Source organism: Prionailurus bengalensis, chromosome B2, assembly GCF_016509475.1.
Source record: "Prionailurus bengalensis isolate Pbe53 chromosome B2, Fcat_Pben_1.1_paternal_pri, whole genome shotgun sequence".
Classification (NCBI taxonomy): Eukaryota; Metazoa; Chordata; class Mammalia; order Carnivora; family Felidae; genus Prionailurus; species Prionailurus bengalensis.
The window spans coordinates 12,623,735-12,645,519 of NC_057349.1; the positions used below are offsets into that span (position 1 = coordinate 12,623,735).

Below are 21,785 nucleotides of genomic sequence, written 5' to 3' on the forward strand. Positions count from 1 at the left end.
AGAGGAATTCCTGAAATCATCTCAGTCCTTCCAAATGTCCCAGTGTCTGTGTTCTGTCCTCAGGGCTGCGTTGTAGCCCCATTCCGCTCTCCGGAGCTTGTATCTCCCACCAAACTCTGAAACAGGTGTTTACTGAACTGAACTATTGGTAAGCTTTTGATGTCACATGACAAAAAACAAGAAGGGGAGTTTGGGGAAGGGGGGTGGGGGTTAACTATATAAAATTCTTTCGGTGCTCTATTACATAGGTTGGGATGAAGTATTTCGATGGGGGGTTGGGGCAAAGTTGGGGGGTGGGAGGAAGTCTATACAGAGAGGAAGGCAGGGGCACCTGGGTCACTCAGTCAGTTAAGCGTCCGACTTTGGCTCAGGTCATGATCTCACGGTTCATGGGTTTGAGACCCACATCGGGCTCTGTGTTGACAGCTCGGAGCCTAGAGCCTGCTTCGGATTCTGTGTCTCCCTCTCTCTCTGCCCCTCCCCAGCTCACACTCTGTGTGTGTGTGTCTCTCTCTCTCAAAAATAAACATTAAAAGCATAAATAAATAAATAAATAAATAAATAAATAAATGAGAGAGGCAGGCAGATGCCAGAAAAACTTAGGAAGTTCCAGGTCAAGAAGAAGAAATGTCCTTCTTCTCCCCGACCTGCTCTTGATTCCTGTACCTCCTGTTCCCTGCCCGCCACAGGAACAGCTTGCTTGAGAGCTGTCAGTACCGAAATTTGTCTGCATCACGGGCTTAATAGCCCTTGTTTGCCTTCCTACAAAACGGAGCACTATTTATAAACTTTGCTTCTCTGAGAAAACGAGTTTGGGGTTCCAACCAACTGACTTACAAATGAACTTTCTGTACACAGCTCATTCATAAATTGAGGACTGCTTGTACTGGGCTGGTAACCCAGAGATAACATTTATCTGTGCTTTATCAGTACGGGCTTGTCAAGCTAACTTATGTTTACTCTTCTCTGCATTCGTTTTCATGATAGCCTTGCTCTTAAAATTTAATACTGTATGTTTGGAGAAACATTTCCTTTGGAGGTGCCTCAACTATTCTTGTGAATTGGAATGGTGATTTCATTTTATCTACCAATTTATCTTTAGTAGGATTCACGGCTGTGAAAATCTTTTGTGCAGGGAGTCTGTAAATTGTAGAAAAATTGAGAACGATTTAAAGGAAGTAGGGGAAAGAAAGAATGCTTTTCTTGTATTACCCCGGGTTGTCAGATATCTTGCAATGTAATTACTGTGTTGGTTTGTAAAGGTTAAAGAACGCTGAAGTTTATAATTCCCTTTTGCGTATGTGTTCCACGCGTACAGGGGGAAAATCTGACACATCAAAACAACATGCCTTAACGTAAAAGCAAAAGTTCTGAGCATTTTATGGTTTGTCGACACATAGACATACATAATTCGTGGATTTTTATATTTGCTTTTACAAATACCCGATGAGTCAGTTATTTGTTCATGGAGCCAATTTGCAGATTACAAACTTTGTTTATTGCAAATCTGTTTGTAGGTGTAATGCATGCACAGAGCTGTTCTTGGTGGCATCATATTGTAATGCAAAAAGGTAAAAACCCTGGTCGTAGAGATGCTCCTTCTTAGGAAGCGTACAACCCATATCCAAGTAAAAAATTCTGCTCTTAGCAGAGCAGCTGACAGAATATGATCACAGATGTTACTGATGCTGTTCTGTTAGAAAGCAGAAATAGAATGCCTAGGACAGGGCAAGATTGTCATAGATTGTCAAGGTGATGTGCTGCTGTATTAAAAAGAATACTTTGTTCCCCCCTCACAATGCACCCCTGCAATGGTAGGAAACTGTTTCGGCTCTTAATCTGCTTTGCACTTGAGGCTCAGATTCCGATACTGGTGTAGTTAAAATTTAGTGACTAGCAGTCATGTTTAATGGTCTTCCCCTTCTGTTTAAAACCGTACTGTGGCCCTGGCTAGAAACATTTCCTTTTAGTTTCAAGTTTATGTATTCTGTTGTATCTTTGGCTGATTTTTCTTTCCTGTCAAAACTATGAGAATAATTTTGATGTCATGATCTTCCGGCCCTCTCCAGACTGTGATCACTTTCCCCCAAATTGTCCTTGTAGATTTCAGGACACCTTTATATTAAATGATCAGTCATTGACTAATACCTTTGAAAGGATTTTACAGAAGCTGAACTGCCAAGCTGTAGTTTAACACAAAGAAGCCCCCGTGAGCGTGAAAGAAAGCCCTTTATGAACTGTAGAGTAGTGCGGAAAAGTCAGGCATTATAATTAAATACTGTCAGGTTATTACTGAGCATTGACTGTCAAAACATGTAAAAGACAACGTATATTTTCCCATAGGTACACTGCTTATAATGTTTTGAGAGTAGCTAGAAGTTACTCCACTACTATAAGGGAGTATCTGGCAGGGAAAGAAGGGTGAGGAATCCAGAGTTTTAAAAGGCCAACAAAAATCATTAATTAAGGGAGAACTCTTGAAGCTACCTCTTTAAGACCCCACCGGAAACCTGATATCATCTGAATTTCTCCTCCTTATCCAAACAAAAGCAGAATAGGAGCTTGCACTTCTTTCTGGATGCAAAAACATGAAATGCTGAAAGTTAGAAGAGAAATAATTAAGTTTAATGGATTTCTGTTTTATGACCAGCTCAAGTTTACAGCTTTCTAGATATCTGGAGAGACGCGAAAGCTTTATTGTTGTTATTCACCTTAAATCTTATATAATCTGCTCTTAATTTCCAATGTCATGAAAAATATTTTTTCTCTCTTTCTGGACACTTCGCCCCCACCCTCCTACCCCCCGCCAGCGCCCTGCCAGAGAAAAAGAGCCTGTAGTTTTCAGCAGTGATACTGCTTGGATTCATTTGTAGATGAAACATACCAAGTGGGGTGGGAACTTCTTCATGAAAATTGGGCCCAATGGGCTACGTGACAGTCACTGAACATGCTTGTCTTAGTAGAAATTTATCTTTTACAGCTGACACGCCATTGAGCAGAGTAACCTGTTATAAAACGTGGCACTTAATCATTTGTGTTGTGTCTTCAGCCCTGAACATCAAAGCTGAAACATACGAAGAGACGTTCTTGACCTTTAAAGAGACTTCATTAACCCTGTGTATTAAAGTGGTTTTCGATGAAAGTCTTTGAGAAATGCTTTCGTAGTTGATTTCTGGAATGCTCGGAGAGTAAAGGCTGTTTGTGTGTGTGTGTTGGGGGGGGGGAGGAGTTGGGGGGGGTCAAAAGCCAACATTACCCAGAGACTTTACAGAGTCATGCCGAAATAATAATAATTGTTGTTGTTACTGTGATGATGATTATTACTGCAAATGAGTAAATTGGCATTCTGATTTCTTAGTTTGAGTATTCCCTGAAAATCACTGTTGCCTCGTGGGGAAAAGGTGGACTTCCTGGAACCAATAATACTATGGAGGTCGCGGTGCAGGCAGTTATTGGCGTGTTTATCAGATAAATCAGACATCAAATGGGCCATGGGCTGTGGTTCTTCAGTACATTATCCTGGCAATTTTTATTCCCTGAAGAAAATCATGGTGCCTGTTAACCAGAGTAGTTTGGAGAAGGCATGGCTTTTAGGTACCCCGTGCCCATGGTTTGGAGAAGCCAGAAGGCAAGGCTCCAGAGCACCCCCTCAGTATTTTTTCATAAGCTTTAAACTGGGTATGAAAAGGCCTGTCCACTTCAAAGCTTTTGCCTGGGAAGATCAAGCAGACATTGATTTTTAGCCACTGTGCTCATGGGGGAACAGAATCCTGGCAGTAGCCAGGATTGAAAGAAGCAGATAGAAAGAAAAAGCGAAGTAAGCTCTCGGGCACCCACCTGACAGTGTCTCCAGAGGAAAAGGATCGATATCTTCTGATATTCATAGTTAAAGAAAGGGCTGAAATTCTACCTGGCATATGCTCTACCCGTCAGGACCTCCCCCCCCAGGGAAGACAAATATTCTTTATTCAGGAAATGGGAAGCAGGCAACGTGAAGGGCTGTCTGGCAGGTCGTTTCGCTACATTCACAGAGTTGTGCCTTTGTCACCTGCCCCCGAAGGAAACCTTCTAGACATTAGCAGTCACTTCCCATTTTCCCCCAAGCCTTCACCCCCAGCTCCTGACAACCACCCATCTGTTTTCTCTCTTTGTAGCTTGGACTCTCCTAGACATTTCGTATAAATAGGATCACACGGGATGTGGGCTTTTGTGCCCAGCGTCTTTCACTTAGATGATGTTTCCAAGCTCCATCCTCACGGTGGCAGGTAGCAGGTCGGTGGCTGGTTTCTGCAGCCCTTCCTTGCTCTGACTGAATAATATTCCACTGATAACCATTGGAAGTGCTTCTACTTTTGGTGTTACACGAATGATGCTGCTGTGAACGTTCCCAAACTAGCTTCTGTGTGGGCATGTTTTCATTTCTCTGTGCAGCTTACTTTTTTTCCAAGTTTATTTACGAAAGAAAGAGAGAGCGTGTGCACAGTGCGGGGGGGGGGGGGGGAAGGGGACAGAGAGAGAGGGAGAGAGAGAATCCCAAGCAGGTTTCCGACACGGGACTCGATCTCATGAACCGTGAGATCATGACCTGAGCCAAAATCAAGAGTCGAACGCTTAACTGACCGAGCCACCCAGGCGGCCCATCTGTGTTGCTTAGAAGACATTAAATGGGGGTGCCTGGGTGGCTCAGTCGGTTAAGCAGCCGACTTCGGCTCAGGTCACGATTTCACGGTCTGTGAGTTCGAGCCCCGAGTCGGGCTCTGTGCTGACAGCTCAGGGCCTGGAGCCTGTTTCAGATTCTGTGTCTCCCTCTCTCTCTGACCCTCCCCCATTCATGCTCTGTCTCTCTCTGTCTCAAAAATAAATAAACATTAAAAAAATTAAAAAAAAAGAAGATATTAAATGATTTTTTTTTCCTTTTCATACATCGGTTTGCTTCACTACGGTCTCTTCTTATCTATCTCACTCTCCTCAAAATAATTTTCCTGAAGAAGGTGGGTTGTAGTAAGCAAGATTAATTTGTTTACTAATCACCAACCACCAGACTCTCTCCTAAGCACCCCACATGTGTTCCGGCATTTCTCAGATGGCCTTACTTTCCAGACACCATGGAGGGGGTTTCGACGGGCTCCGGGCTCCCCTAAAGCCTGAAGCTATGCAGCCGGGATGTGGGAGGAGCTGGGATTTGGACCCGTATCCATTGCTCTCTTAATCGAAGAACTCTCTGCTGCCTTCCTCATCAGAAGATTAACCCACCTGTTCAGGCACCTGTTCACCTCTCAGAGCGTTCTTCTTTTCATGAGCCTCCCTCTGACTTGGCCGTGGAAAGTAAGAAATGTGGTTCAAGACTCTTTATCGGGTGCCCCCCCCCTTCCTTGACAGAATGACCATTTCCCTCTCTGTTTGAGTGAGGTGCTCACTTCCAGCCTGGCTCTTTTTATTATTATTACATTTTTTAATGTTTATTTATTTTTGAGAGACAGAGAGAGAGACAGAGAGAGAGAGAGAGAGACAGGATCCAAACTGGGTTCTGGTGATAACAGCACAGAGTCGACTCGAACTCACAAACCATGATGAGATCACGGCCTGAGCCGAAGTCGGACGCTCAACCGACTGAGCCATCCAGGGGCCCCCGCTCTCTGTCTCCTCACCTTAACCTCACCTCCTTCGTGCCAGACCCGCACATACTGCCGCACCCATGACCTGTTTATCAATTCGATCCAACCTGCTATGCACCTGTCGAAATCTCAGAATCTCAAACAAGGCCACTCCCTTCTCTGGGCACAGCCTGGGGCCGCCTGCTTTTTCTCCCCTCCCCCGTCCTCCCCTTCCCAGTCTCTTCAAAACCTATCATCACTCCTGCCTTCTGCACAAGAATATTTATTCCTCTTGTTTTTTGGAAATCTCGAGATGTAAATCCTTCACCTGTCTCTTCTCTTCAGTTCTGTGCCAGTCCCACGGCTCAGGCGTTCCAGTGGGTCTGACCTCCAGTATCAGATACGCCACACCAGATACCCAAGGCATCAGGAACTCAGAGGAGTCTTTTTGGAGGCTACCCAAGAGTTTATAGAATTCTTCCGATCTTATGCTTTCAGCAGTTTCTCTAAGTCATATACAAGCTACACTAATTCTCACTCCCGTTCCCTCCTTCATGAACGTGGAAGAGAACATAAAAATGTCATTTGTCTCATCTGTAGGAGAGGATAGATTTTGGACTAAAATAAAGTTGGGGGTTACCTGTGAATTTCAGCAACCCCCGCGCTCATGGCTGTCATGGCTAAGGAGGCATACAGGGGAAGCCTTGCCCGCTCTTTTGTGATGATAGATGTGCGTCGAAGGGAATCCGAACGTTCCACTTGACAGAAGAGGTTACAAACAAATGGATTTGCTACAGGCTCCGCGAGAGAGGTAAAATTAGGAGTTTTGGTGGAGTCTGAAACCCTTCACTTTGGCTGGCCCGTCACTGCTCACCAGGCTGGTCTGCCTGAGTGCACGGGGCTCCTTCGGAGGGGAGTCGGAGGGGGGGCGGGTGGGTACAGATGGGTGCCCATCCTTCTATCTTTACCCTCCTCCCCCCCCCCCTTTAGAACGAGCACATTAAGGGAATGTCTGGTGAATTCACTACAGTGTTTATCAGGACATTTTTACAGCTGTTTTATTCTGAAGGTAACCGATGGCCAATGAGAGACTTAATAATTCAAGTGAGTAGAAATAGGCAAAATTGGTCTGTTTTGTATCCTGAGGATAAATCTAAACAAACCTACCTAGTTGGGACGCGTCCAGCTGTCGCAGCAGCCCCATTTGAATGAATTATGAATGAATTGTGAAAATCCATCTGGTCTTGGAGGGTAGTCCTGCCCACTCTGGAGGTATGGGGGCGCCGGGGTGGGGGAGGGTGGCCTTACAAAAGCCCCACATATAAGAAGCTTCACGGAATGCATCTGTTTTGCAGAAGTTGAATTGGTCTCCTGGATGGTCACTTAGGAGGACTTTCGTATAACTATGTTTTTCTTAAATATGCCTATATTAAAAATAACTCCCAGATCTCTTGAAAATTAGATCCCATATTTTGTTCATTTCGTATCCGTGTCCTTGCCATACTTGTTTTCTTTCTTTTAACCACAGATTTGTCTTAAATCACTAAATGTATAGAAGGGGCACAGTAGATGTCCACAGAAAACTAAGTCTCTTGTTTCTGTCTCCGAGGCATCCAAATCCGCTCCTGGAAGCAAGCTCCATTAACATTTTCTTTCTTACCATTACCGTTATTTTGAAATACCGTTCGGATTATTTTATAACTATATAAGCAAAACTGGGTTCTTGTTTTTTTTAAACAATGTTTACACCACACAAACTGTTCTGCTCTTTGCCTTTTTTTTTTTTTTAACCTAACTGTGTATCCTGGAGTATCTTTTTGTTAGAACGTAGAGAGTAGCCTTATTCTTTATAATATCTAAATTGTATTCCATTGTATGGTCCTGCCACACTTTATTGAGTCCCACATTGACGGACTTCTGCGTGTTTCCAATTATCTGCTACTATGAACAAAGCTTCGGTGAATTACTTTCTATAAATAGCATTTGATATGTCAGCAAGGATCTCTGGAGGAGAAATTACTCAAGTGGAATCAAAAGGCATGTGCAGCTTTAATTTTGGTAAACCTTGCCAAATTGCCCTCCAATTTGGCGCTCTGTACCAATGCGTGCTCCCACTAGAGCTGCGTGAGTGTGCCTTTTCTCCACAGACAGTGTGATTAAACTTTGTGGTCTTTGCCAACCCAAGAGGTGAAAAAATACTATCTTTTAGTAGCTTTTAATGTGACTCTGCTCATTATAGCGATGATTGAATATGTTTTCACATGTTTAAGTGCCATTCTCATTTGCTTTTCTAAAACATGTACGTTCACATTCATTGCGTGTGTTTCACTGGGTTTTTGGTCTTTCCATCGAATCGATTTTTAGGGGCACTTAGGAGCTCAAGAAAACTAGTCCTTTTGTCTTGTACTTTTTTTATTTATCTGTTTCTTTTTTTGATCTATTTTTTTTCATGCGGGATTTGTTTTTAAAATTACGTTGCCTTATCAGATTTTTTTTTTTTTTTTGGCTTTTAACTTTTTGATCTACTTAGGCCTTCTCCAGTCGAACATTATATTTAAAAAAAATGGTCTCCTGGGTTTTTGCTGAGTATTTTTTAAGTCATACCTTTTATTGAGGTATAATACACGTACCATACAATGTACTCTTTTAATGTGCACTATTTAGTGGTTTTAGTGCATTTACAGAGTTATGTAACCATCACCACAATCTAATTTCAAAACGTTTTCATCATCCCTCAAAGAAACCCCGTCCCCATCAGCATACCCCATACCCTCCCTCCCCAGCCCTCAGTAACCACTAATCTGCTTTCTTCATTGGTTGTGCCTATTTGGAAGCCTTCATATAAGGAGAATCGTATCACATTTAGTCCTCTATGACTGGCTTCTTCTACTTAGCATCATATTTTCACGGTGCTTTCTAGGATTTTTATGTTCCTCAGTAGTATTTAATTGTTTTTCTTGCCTATTTCTCATCCAGTTTATCGTCTAGGTACTTTATATTTTCGCTGCCATGAAAAGTGGGGACATCTTTTTACTGGCTGTCATTGAGGAAGGCTACTGATTTTTGCATATGACTTTTGTTAATTACCTTACGGGATTCTCTAATTGTCTACCATTGCTGTTCAACTGGCTCGCTCAGATTTGCAGCCACAGCATATGCAAATAATGATTTTACTGCCTCTTTTTCCGATTTTATACCCCTTTTTTTCTTTCTCCTTGATAATTAAATTGGCTAATTCCACCAGAACAGTGTTAAATCACAGCGATGATGGTGGACAGCCTGGTGGTGTTTCTAATGTTAATGGAATGCTTCTGATGTTTCCCCATTAACAGCGAGGCTGCCTTTGGGGTTGGGCATGTTTAATGCCCATTTGGTGTTTGCAGGGCTTTCCAATGAGCAGAAAGCAATTTGGAAGCACTGGGTCTGACTGAATTGTTTGCAGAGGTGAAGGTTGCTCTCCTAACTCTCCCGCAGGGATGGGGTGGTAGGCTGATTTTCCTCACCAGCACTGAGGAGTTTGAGTGGGAAGTCCATGCTGTAAAGGAGGAAGGTAGCAGCTACACTCCAACCTCGTGCTATTGTTCTTTTTCCAATCAAGTGAAAAGGCTAAGAAGCTATACGAGCATGTAACACCATATTTACCAATCCGTGAGGATTAAATGAGGGCTTTTGCTAAAGGAGATATGGGGGAGAGGAGGGAGAAAGAGACAGAAAGGAAGAAGAGGTAAAAATGTCATTTTCTTTACTGTCCCAACCCCCCCCCCCCCCCGATTAAGCCATATGATACAGCAAAGTATTTCTGAGGTCAAAACCCTGATTGTCAGCACATACGATAAAGGGTTTCAGAAAAGGCTAAGCAGAAATAGTGAAATCTTTTGCCGTTTGTAAGCAGAACTGACGAGTAAGGAGTTCCAAATATTGAGAAATCCTTGAAGGGAAAAGGAATTCCTGTTCAAACATGTTTACATGTTGATTCTTTTTGATGTTGCCATTAAGAAAGTGTTTGGATCTCTCGCAAAGAAACCGGAGAGGTATTTTATGTGCTAACCCTGAACCTGACATTAGTAATAAGTACTAGGACGGACTGTCCCTTGCATTAGCACAGCTCGAAAACAAACAGAAGACAGTGACAGTTGAGGCTTTGATGCTGGTTGGAAACATTTAATATACAGAGTTGGTGAGTTGTGGTTAAAAACCAAAGGAGTTTAGACTGGCTCTACAAATTACAGAAACTGACGGGTGATTCTGGGGACTCACTGTGCCATCGTCTGTACGATATGCAGGAAAGAGAAAGTCGCGGGGAGTGAACAGACCGCGTGGGTATGCCCACCCAGAGGACATGCCCACCCCTGACCGGCATCTGCTGGCCTCACGCCAGAGCCCCGGATGTGACTTTCGCATCGCAGGAAATCCCCGCTCTGGGCACATGTCTCGAGCGTGTTTCTCACCTTCTTATTGGGTGCTGAGGAGGAAAGAGCTTGGAGCAGAAGCATCTGCCGTTTGCTGACTGTGTGAACTCGACCAAGCTACTGGAGCTTTCCGAGTGAGTTTAGCTGCTCGTCTGAAGTCATGCCTCCGATTCAGGATTTGTGCAGATTTCTTAGCGATGCACACGTCTAGTACAGCCTGGGGCCTTGTGGAGAGCAGTTGCTCCATAAGTGTTTATAGACAGGCCAGAGGAAGCAAGGGCAGAGGGAAAGAAGGAAGAATTCCATGTGTCAAGTGCCATGACCCTGATACGCAGAGAGTACTGGGGAAGCTCATAAAGGGAATCACATCCAGGACTGGAATGGAGAAGTGTTTATAGGAAAGATGTCTCAGAGAGATGAGTTATGAGGAAAAAGCAGGCAATGTGGTCTAGGGAATGCAGAGAAGGCCAGCATTTTCAAGGGCGTAGGCTTCAGGGAGTCAAGGAGTCTGAAACCCAGGGAAGCGTTAGTAAGAGACGATGGCCGAGGTGGTGAGAAGAGGTGGGCAGCGGGACGGAGCAGTGGCAGCCCTCGGGTTGTGTAGGGTCTTCTTTGTCACGCTCGGAGTGTGGCTACGATGGTGGTGGCTGGAAACATGAGGGCACAGCTGCATTCACATTTTTGAGACCTAGCCTTGGTGTCTGTGGGGCGGGTTTAGGAACTGGCGGGAGGGAAGGGGCTCTGAACCGTGGCAATGATTTCTTCCATATTCCCCACAAGTCGTGGCTCTGTGCTGAGCACATAGTAGGCTTTTCAAGAAAGACTTCTGGGTGGACTTGAACAAAAGCTGTCATTTTGCCCGGATCGCCATTTTCCATGATTCACTTGCTTTACAATTTATAGCGTATTCTCATGTGGATTTGATCATTCCCCCCCCAAGTTATTTTTCACCCTCGGTTAAATTATCTTCAACCGTGCGTGTCGTGGCATAAACATACCCTAATCTACTTACAGTGCATCGTGCAAGCGTCAGTGTTCTAGAAGAGATCTTACGTAAAGGGCACTAGCCTAGAACTGCATGAAAATTACTACTCACTGGGTTGCCCTCTCCCACCAAAAAATGGTGTATGTTCAGAGGGATGATTGTTCCCAGCCCTAAATGCTATAGGCTTTGCTCACACTTTCTTTCAAAGCTTTCCCTTTTTAAAGATTCTTGCAAGCCTCCTCGGTCTCTCAAAGGAGAAAGCTATTAAAGCTGTTAGCTCCTGATTGACTTTGAGCAGAGCAAAGTCTCATCACTGCAGAGACAGTGTCATCACTGTCTCATTCAGGGGAGATGATGCTTTCCTAGTTAGGATGGCCACAGGCAGTAACTGTGGCCATGGGCCATGGAGGACCACGGTCAGTGCCAAGTGGAGTAGGAGATGGTGGTATTGACCATGGACTGGAGGAATAAATAAAACACTGGGTTTTATATTCATCCCGTCGACTAATATTTTTTGAGATACCACTGTGTGCCAAATAGGGTGCCAAGGACTAAAGATGCTAAAGCAGGACAAGAGGAAACTGGTCCCTACCCTGTGATGCTACATTATGGTTATTGTAGCAGAGGAACAAGTGACTAGTCAATTACAATACCTGGTGATCGATAGCATGAGAGAGTATAGTGGAAGCATCTAGGAGGGACACCTGATTCTCACTTGGAAGGCTGTGGGAGACCATGATGAAAATTCAGACAGTTTCCTAAATAGGAAGAGGAATAAGATATACCTTAGAGAGTTTGGGGGTGATGGTTTTTACCTCAAAAAATGGGCATAGTATGGATTTTGCTATGGATTTATTACGGACTTTTAATAAGTCCATCAAAATGGCCTTTGGGTCATGCAGTATGTGGAACGTATGCTTGGCGGCCATGATGTGAGTCGACAGGGCCAGTGTTCTCCTCAGACCCAAACTGTGGTGTTTTGTTTTGTTTTGTTTTGTTTTTACTGTGTGTCTTGATATTGTCAATTGACCAAGAAGCCCAAATCCCAGAGGCCCATGGCCCGAAGGAATGGAATCTGAATAATATCCCTGAAGAGATCTACGGGTATTGGTATATGTGCAGTTGCCACAGGGAACGTTCCTGAAATCGAAGCCGTTTTGCTCTGTGTGGTTTTTAACAACTTAGTATTCTGTCATCTGGAACACACGGGGCGGCCTCACCCTTGGACAGAGGAGCCCAAGTCAAGTTGCCCCCAGTGAGAATTCAGCGTCTGATGGAGGTGCTGTCCTGAGCATGAGGGATGGCGGACAGTTGTGGAAACCCAGAGTGTGTTTGAACGGCACCAGTGTGGACCAGCCAGATGAGACGTAAGGGTGAGACCCCCCCCCCCCCCCCCATGAGACGACATTCTGATCGGGGCTTGGATAGTGGACCGCAATGGCTTCTGCCACAGCCAAGACGCACGTTGAACGTGGGCCGATGGAGGTGGGCTTGTGGAGAGTATGAGTGTCTTTCTAAATTCGGCGTGTGGAGAGGCAGGCCACCTACACTCTAGATTTTTGTGTTTGGAAGCTGTGTCCGGAAAAGAGCAGCAGAATTCTTCTACCTTATAAATGATGCCTTATTCAAAACCCACTGTATGAATTAATGTGCGTCCTCTCTGGGAAAGCAAAGATTTTCACACTGTTGTTTCTTTTGAAGTAGCAGAACGGCAGTGTAACGGGAAAACACATTTATTCCTCCTAAACGGTATCTCGGAGATTCTTCGTCTGTCTTTGGGAGGAAACGCCCTACCACATAGTCTCTTGGGAATTCAGGGGCTACTTGCTGTTTAGAAATGGAGTGAGTTGCTTAGAGCGAGGAGTGCGAGTTGTTTTGGGTTCAGGGGCGTGGGATGCTTAAAACATGTAGCAGTTCAAGAGTCTTATTCTGTTTCTAGAGCCAGCCTCTGCAGGTGCAAGGTGGCAGCTTTGATGGGCAAGAAAGCCATCGCGTCTTGTCGTGGAGCGCGTGTGTCCTTGGATGGTGCCTAGCGACACCGCCCCAGCCCTCCCACCACCTATGCACACGCGTGCCTTCTTGAACACGCTTAGATGCATCCTGTAGTTAAGAGCCCAGGCACAAGTTAGAGAGGAATGACTAACACAGAGTTTTTTCTTTTTTTTTTTTCCAATTAAAGACACTGCTCTTTTTGCTCTGCCTCTTGAACATGACTTCTCTGTTACTCGTTTATTTTCAGTCTCCTCAAGGGAAATGTCGATTTTTCAGACCCGCCACGTTTGGTAGAGTCACAGAACGTTAGAGCTGGAAAAGCCCGTAGAGCTCTAACACGCCCAGTGCGAGCAGGATCGCCGTGTCGAGATGCCCAGCGGGCGTTCTGAAAAACGTCTCTGGATCTTGGAAGAGCGGTCAGGGCCGGACTTGTGGGTTTGCGAGTCCCTCCCTCAGAGGCAACAGCAGCAGATGTATCTGATGGGGTCATTCCCCTGCTCAAACCCTTGGGAAGCACCTTCACGTTTGACAGAGTCCTTGCAATTACTCAGGAAGGCCTTTGAGACCCTCCCAAGGTGGCCTCCCCGTTCGCTTTCCATCTCATCTCCTGCCACCGCCTCCCCCCACACGCACTTCCAGCCACAGTGGTCTGGTGACCACATGGGGGGTGACACGTTTGTCACCTCTCTCTTCTAAAGCCGTTAGTTACCTCACCTTCCACTTCCTTCTGGAAGCCTTGTCTCGCGAATTGGGGTGAAGTTACCTCACCTTCCACTTCCTTCTGGAAGCCTTGTCTCGCGAATTGGGGTGAAGTTACCTCACCTTCCACTTCCTTCTGGAAGCCTTGTCTCGCGAATTGGGGTGAAGTTACCTCACCTTCCGCTTCCTTCTGGAAGCCTTGTCTCACGAATTTGGGTGAAAGACCAAAGGGAATCTGTGGTCTGCCATGATCTGGAGAGTATATTCTCCGTCACCAGTCACAGATCTTGTGTGATTTGCTTGGAATAGCCTTTTACCAACTTAAGGGACGTCTGAGGTGATCTACACTGGCCCCTGTCACAGTGCAGGTGGGACGTCCATCCTGACACACACATGTGCTGCTTCTTCCTGTAGTCAAACATACGGAAATGTATCCAAAGTTTTTCTTCTTATCCTTCAGGTTACATTATTTTCTTTGCAGTTTCACGTGTCTCCGAGGATGTTGATACTGAATTATCCTTTTTGTAAAGTCATACGTACCCATTTTTGCATTAGTATGCGGAAATTCTTTTTTTCCTTAATTTTTTAAGTGTTTGTTTATTTTTTAGACCGAGACGGGGCGTGAGCAGGGGAGGGGCAGAGAGGGAGGGAGACACAGAATCCGAAGCAGGCTCCAGATTCCGAGTGGTCAGCATAGAGCCCAACACGGGGCTCGAACTCACGAACGGTGAGGCCGTGACCTGGGCCAAAGTCGGATGCGTAACCGACTGAGCCACCCAGGCGCCCCTGTGTACAGAAATTCTTATTCTGGCTCCACTGTCACCTCATTGGTTTGTTTGGGCAAATTACATAACCTCTGCCTTCATTGATCATCTGTAAAATGGGCCTAAGAGTAACTCGACCTCGTTTTTACAAGGATAAATAAAACCTAACATTAAAAAAACATTTTGAAAAATGCCTTAAAATGCGGAATGTAAACATATAAACGCACTGCTTGTAGTCAGCAAGCAACTTTCAATCCTTCTTGATGATTTCATGCAGATTATGTCATATTATGTGTTGTATAAAAAACCAGAACCTGCTGTCAGAAGACAGGAGTCCGTATTTCGGCTCTGCGATTTACTAGCTGGGTGCCCATGACTGAATTACCTAACCCTTTTAAGCTTCCGTTTCCTCCTTTATAAACTGGGAATCATTGACATGGCCGCTGTCGATTAGAGTTGTTGAATAATTGTTTTCTGCAACGATCATACTTGCAAGATGCTTTGTAAACCGCAAAAGAGCATACTTCACAATGACCATGATGGGCTCTCCCGTGCCCCCGTCGTCATGCTGGCTATAGAAATAGGTCAAAAGTATATTTTGACTCCCTTTTCTGAGATACGTCTCGGCTTGCCCCAAACGTAAAAAGGGTGAAATGAAAACAGGAGCGGGAGAGCCGAACATGTAGAGGAGGATGCAAAATTGTCAGAGGCCGCGGATGACTTCTGTCCAATCCCGAGGTGGAAAGGGACCAGGTTGACAGGCAGATAGCCCGGCAGCCATGTGGCCAAAGCTGAGAACAGGTGCAGGTGGGAAGGTAGTGGAAACGGCCTGGATAACACGGTAAAGCCAAGTGACGGTTTGCTAGGGTGTGTGTGTCCATAGGCTTGGAGTGTCTATTCCTGAGTGTTCCCTGCGAGCAGTGGTGGATAGCCTAAAACACTGGTGGCACGCATTGTGGGACAAGAGGGACCTCATGGGAGCCGGTTCGGCTTCCCCCCCCTTTACCTCTCTTAAGTTGGGTGGGGATAAGGTGGTGTTACGTGTTGAACTGCATCCCTCCGAAAGACGTTGGGAGTCCTAACCCCGGTGACTGTGCAGGTGGCCTTATTTGGAAATAGGGTCTTTGCAGATGATCCAGTAAAAATCAGCTCATTAGGATGGACCCTCGTCTAACACGACTGCTGTCCTTGTAAAAGGAGGAAATTTGATGGGGTGCCTGGGTGGCTCAGTCGGTTAAGCGTCCGACTTCGGCTCAGGTCATGATCTCACCGTTTGTGAGTTCGAGCCCCGCGTCGGGCTGTCAGCACAGATTCTGTGTCTGTCAGCACAGATTCGGATTCTGTGTCTCCCTCCCTCTCTGCTCCTCCCCCGCTCATTCTCTGTCTCTCTCTCTCTCAAAAATAAATAAACATTTAAAAAAGATTGAAGGAAAAGAGGAAGTGTGGGCATCAAGATAGAGGTGCTGGGAGAATGCCACGTTGAGGCTGGAGTTATGCTGTGACAAGCCAAGGAATGCCAAAGATGGCCTGCCAACCACCAGAAGCTAGCGGAGACAGGCCTGGAACAGGTCCTTCTGTCTTGGCCCCAGAAGGAACCCACCATGCCGCCATCTTGACGGACTCCCAGCCTCCAGAACTGTGAGAAATAAATGTGTGCTGGCTCAGCCCCCCCCAGCGTGTGGTGCTTTCTTACGGCAGCTCCAGGAAACCAAGGTGGGGGACCATTTCCCCAGACCCGGCTGCTTTTCCATGACACTGGGCCCATCGTTTGGGTTTTAGGGTGAGGTTATACATGGAGTGAATTTGTTGCCAGCATATAGTAAAAATGAGAAGACTTTCTGGGGTTTGGCTTTTGAAAGCAAGTGCAGTTAAAAATGTTTTGTTCTTTAACATTTATTTATTATTGAGAGACAGAGAGACACAGAGCGTGAGCAGGGGAGGGGTAGAGAGAGAGGGAGACACAGAATCCGAAGCGGGCTCCAGGCTCCAAGCTGCCAGCACAGAGCCCGACACGGGGCTCGAACCCACGAACGGTGAGATCATGACCTGAGCCGAAGTCAGCCGCCCAACCGACTGAGCCACCCAGGCGCCCCCAAAAGTGAGTGCATTTAAAGCCTCATCTCAAGGTCTGGGGCTGACTTCGCATGGGGTTTCTTAAACGTGATAGTCCCCTCCCCCCATAACCAGTTGCCACGTATTCTTGTCATTTACATAAAGCCCTGCATTCGCTTATTATTTTTCCAGTCTTAGACACTTCCTTGAGAACATTTGCTGTTCTCTTGTATGTCCCCTTCCGTTAGGGGTTTGGCAAGCCCTGGACAAAGAGAGGGAATGTTTCTTTTTTTTCTTTTCACTTTCCTCAGACTTGCCTGTTCTTTCTCTGAAAGATGCTAGAATTCCCCCCAGGGAGAGGGCCTGTGCCGCTTTCCTCTTTGGGAAATGTTGATTTATATTCTACAAAACATTTGTTTTTCATAGAAACTCTCATTTCAACATGTTGAAATAGTTGGTTCTAATTTATATGTGAAAAATAAATAAACTTGTCATGGAAATGCTCTCAGGGTACAGTTACATAATAATTATGTGTGCCCTCCCCCAGCATCTTAACATAGGGGACTTCACCTCGGAGAGGAGTTTCCTGGCTTCTAACAGCTCATCCCAAAAGCTACGAAAACACATTAACAATAACTGTGACAAGTTGCAAGTAACTGTTATGAATGTGTCAGAAGTAATTGTATCTCTTAGTGGCGGTTTCATATCTCCGCTTAATCGCTGGGACAATTAAGGCTCAGAAAAGTGGCAAATTAAGATGAAAATTAGATTAAAGTGTAGGATTTTTGTGACTTCTAACCAGTGCGATGCTTGCTTTCTGTACTCATGTTATTACCGCCCAGGGGGTTGCGAGGGCGAGAGAGACAGGGGTGCTTGAATGACATTTGACCCCAGGCAAGAGGACCACTTCCCAGCCCGGGGTGGGAAAGTCTGGTGCTCTGTCGTTCTTTGGGACTCGTTTGAAATTTTCCACGAACCCGTCGAGAGGGAATGTTAGGCTTCCAGAATGGATACCTTTCATTCTTCCCGTCCGCTCTTCTCCTGGATGCTATTGTGGAGCTCACTTATCTCTCCCGAACAACAGACTCATTCCTCTGGAAGAAAGCGTGCCCTTCCCGCCGGTGTGATCCTGACATATGTGCTATTAGAGACTTTCGGATGCCTTCCCCATTTTTTGTTTTGTTTTTTAAAACATGTACAGATAATACAGTGGCTGTGTGCTTTCATAATACGTTCAGAAGCTGCTCTCTGTTCCTCACCAGTTTGAATTGTAAAAAAAAAAAAAAAAAAAAAAAGTACAAAAGATTAGAGTACTTTAAAATAAAATTTCAGCTAATTATACATAAGACTGCATTCACTGAATGTGAATATTTTCAGGGCTTCCTTTGCTACTGAGTGCCACCTGCTCGTGATTTAAATGGGCACAAATTTAGTTCCATTAAACAAAATACAGCCACTCTTCTCCTAGAGCACAAATGCCCGTTCGGTCCTATTTTGGACGTGGGACACCCAATCTCGTGTTCCTTTGTCAGCTCCGGGGCCGGGTCGGCCACGCCGCAGGGTTGAGGACTTGACTGTGTTGCGATCTTGCTTCAAAAATTGTAGCAGGCAAACAGGTCGTGGTGAAGCGGTCTGTGTTTTAGAAGGATTCTTAGGAACCAGGTGGCATTTGGGCTGTGGTTTCAGCAATTACCAGGCCTCTGAATTGAGGAATTCATGCCTTAGCTTTTGCAGCTCATTAAGGAGACTTTGTACTACCTATTGCCAAAAAAAAAAAAAAAAAGAAAAAAGAAAAAAGAAAAAAAAGAAAAAAGGAAGAAGGAAAAGAAAAGAAATCCTCCCTTGAAATGTTATGTTCTTGGCCCATATTTTGGTCACCCCAGAAGCTGCTGGACTCCACCTTGTTATTTAAAAAATATTTTTTAATGTTTATTTATTTTTGAAAGAAGGACACAGGGCGTGAGCAGTGGAAGAGAGAGAGAGAGAGAGAGAGAGAGAGAGAGAGAGAGAGAACACAGAATCCGAAGCAGGCTCCAGGCTCCGAGCTGTCAGCACAGAGCCCGACGTGGGGCTCGAACCCGCAAACCGTGAGATGACCTGAGCTGAAGCCGGACGCTTAACCGACTGAGCTGCCCAGGCGCCCCTCCACCTTGCTATTTTAAAGTTGTAAGGTCATTTAGGAAGAATTTCTCCATCTCCTATGAATCTGGAACATTCATGATCTCTGTACATCCAGACAGGGTATTTCTTTGGGGTTTGTGCTGGAGCCACATTCAAATCCAGCATGAATTTTAAAGCCCTTTTCCAAGAAGGCTTCTGTGACTGGCCTCATCTGCTACATTTAAAAGATAAAAAAAAACAAAAAAACCCAAAAGACATCCCACAGGGTGAAGTACACGTTTGCCATGCGTAGAGAAAAGTGATTTCCTTCCGGGCACGTCTTTGCCTCCAGATATGTGGACCTAACGTCCTCGATGTGGTCTTGGCCGCAGCCATCGGTCAAGGAAGGAGGAAGGAGCTGTGTGTGTCTCCTGCAAGTCCTTCTTTTTCCTAATCTTTTCTCCTCTCTCCCCACACACACCCTTGCCCTAAATTCCTTTCCATTTTGCCCTTTCAAAAAACTCCTCCCTCCCTTAGAAAAGCTAAAAATAATGGTAATGCTTTCCAGTGATCTTCCCTTATTAGTATCTCAGACACAAGGCTGCAGGCAAAAAGGAAACTCTTCATCGCCACACCTGCTCAGAACTGCCTGTTTGCAAATCGGGGCTCACCCCAAGAGTCTCTGGTGGAGATCTCTCACCGGAGTCCCTTCTTTTGGCAGGACTTCCCTTCACATCATCGCATGCCAGCATGCTTGGAAAACTGCCTGCCGTCTCTAGGTGCACTGACCCCGTTGTCCCCTCCAGGGGTAGGTTCGGAGATGTGGAGAAGCAAAGACTTACCTGCACCCCTCCCGCTGAGATCAGGGGGAGCCTCAGGCCATCATGGCTGCACTCCAGATTTTAAACCCTCAACTGTTGTTTATTAAAGATCACAGACCCATTGTTGTGTTCCGGGGAGGGTGCCCACCTGCAGACGAGGGCCCCGAGGAAGTGGGGAGGCCTGGAGGGTGGGGGGAGTCCACACAGCGGCCCCAGTCGTGCGCCATAACTTGGCCGGCCTGCCTGGACAGCTGGCGCTGGTCACTGTGGGAACAATGCAAGGAAGGCCCTTGTCACATTCCTCTGGGGTCAGAGGCACAACCTTTCTAACACTCTCGGTCCCTGCTGGCAAAGGGAAAGACAAGAAGCTTGGAAGCAGAGGCTCAGAGAATGCGGGTGACTTTAGAAATCCGTGAACTCCCTGGCTTTGCTGACCTCCACGCGGAGGCCCGGAGAGGTTCTGGGACTTGCTCAGGCCCAGCCGCGAGCTGGTGGCAGACCCGGGACTGGAATTTCCTAACTCGCGGTCCAATTCCCTAATGTTTCCCTGAACGTCTTGAATATTTCAGGCCCGTCATGAAGAGGAATTCTTGGTCAGGACGTTGTATTTTGTGAGGTTTTTCACATGCTGTAGTGGAGTTAGGGTTCAGGGGTGACAACCTCTGTTGCTTTTGGCTCCAGTCCTGGAAGCTAGGGAAGCCAGCTCCCAGTATCTTCAGTTACCCTGTGGGAAGTCATTGGTATCTAGCCCCAGACCCAGAAGTTAGGGTTAATTTTTAAGGGTCCATTTTCAGCTTGAACGTGAACTTCTGAAGACCCTCGAAACCGTCTAAATTCCTCTGAAGTCTGACCATCCTTGGACTCTTTCTTGAGAAAGAAATCATAGTGAAATCATAGTGGTTAGGACCCATGAAAACACAATTACTGGATAAAATTTGTCACATATGCCCTGGTTCAAGGCACAGTTAGGAGTTCAGTTTACAGGTAATTGGCCAGTCTTTTTCTTGGAGTGTGCTTTCCCGTAAGGAGTCTTACGCGAACCTTCCCTTAGCATACACGCAGGCCGATAAGAGGGATTTCTCTTAAGATTTGTACTGTTTTAAAAATACACGCTGGCACATGGGGGAAGTGCATGTCCGGTCCCCACCTAAAAAGAATCAGAAACAACACTCGGGAATGTACCCTGCTAACGTTTTTTTTTTTTTTCTTAATGTTTATTTATTTTTGAGAGACAGAGAGAGACAGAGCGCAAGTGAGGAAGGGGCAGAGAGAGAGAGGGAGACACGGAATCCGAAGCAGGCTCCAGGCTCTGAGCCGGCAGCACAGAGCCCGACGCGGGGCTTGAACTCACGAACTGTGAGATCATGACCTGAGCCGAAGTCGGACGCTCAACTGACTGAGCCACCCAGGTGCCCCTAGAATGTACCCTTCTAGATAATGCTACTAATTGTCCCTTCACAAGACAAGGCACCATAAATTTCTTCTCAGGCAAAGCAGTGTTCCCGTGATATGCCACTTCCCCGGCAGAAGGAGGTGGTGGCCACGGTCGAAAGGGACAAGCAGAAAGCAATGTGGCCCTGTGTGCTTTGTGTCTCCTTCATTTCCTGAACTCTGTGTGCTGGCATTCCCAAAGGCCATTTGTGGACATCCTATGTTAATGCCTCACTTCTGTTAAAAAAAAAAAAACAGTTCTTTATTTCCAAGCAGACTTTTCCAGGTTCAGACACATGATTGTCTTCTTTGTTTATTTTTTTAAGTTTATGTACTTATTTTGAGAGAGAGAGCAGGTAAGGGCAGAGAGGGAGAGGGAGAGAGAGAATCCCAAGCAGGCTCCCTACTGTCAGTGCAGAGCCCGAGGCAGGGCTTGATCCCACGAACTGTGAGATCATGGCCTGAGTTGAAATCAAGAGTCGGACGCTTAACCGACTGAGCCCCCCAAGCGCCCCAAGATTGTCTTCCTTAAGAGGTTGTAGCCTTTGGTCTGCTAGAGAGTTACATTTGGCTGCTGGGAGGGCACCGGGGCTCACCTCCACTGGGACTGACGAGGGGCTCCCACAGTATTTGGGAGGGCTGAGGGCTACCGTATTTTCCCTTCGCCGAGAGCCCCTCTACCGTGAGACAACCAAAGACCGAGGCGTGTCTTCTGAGCCCTGGGATGAGGCAGGGAAGGGCACAGCACGGGGGAGGGAGAGGAGGAGAAAACGCTGTGTATCTCTTACCGCGATCATTTTTCGCTTTCCCCTTACCGAAGCACAGTGCTCTCTGCTATTTGGAGAGAGCAATTTGGATTTATATTAAGGGATGAATAAATATGATGCGGTGATGAAATCTCATCTGGAGTGAATGCAAATCTGGTATGCTAATGATCG

General features: G+C 45.9%; 1 protein-coding gene across 6 annotated transcripts in view; it reads left to right on the top strand.

Annotated features, from left to right (window-relative positions):
- The window catches only part of ATXN1 (ataxin 1), a 417,826-nt gene that overhangs the window by 179,463 nt on the left and 216,578 nt on the right, over positions 1-21,785 (top strand). The gene's annotated exons all lie outside the window — the stretch shown is intronic.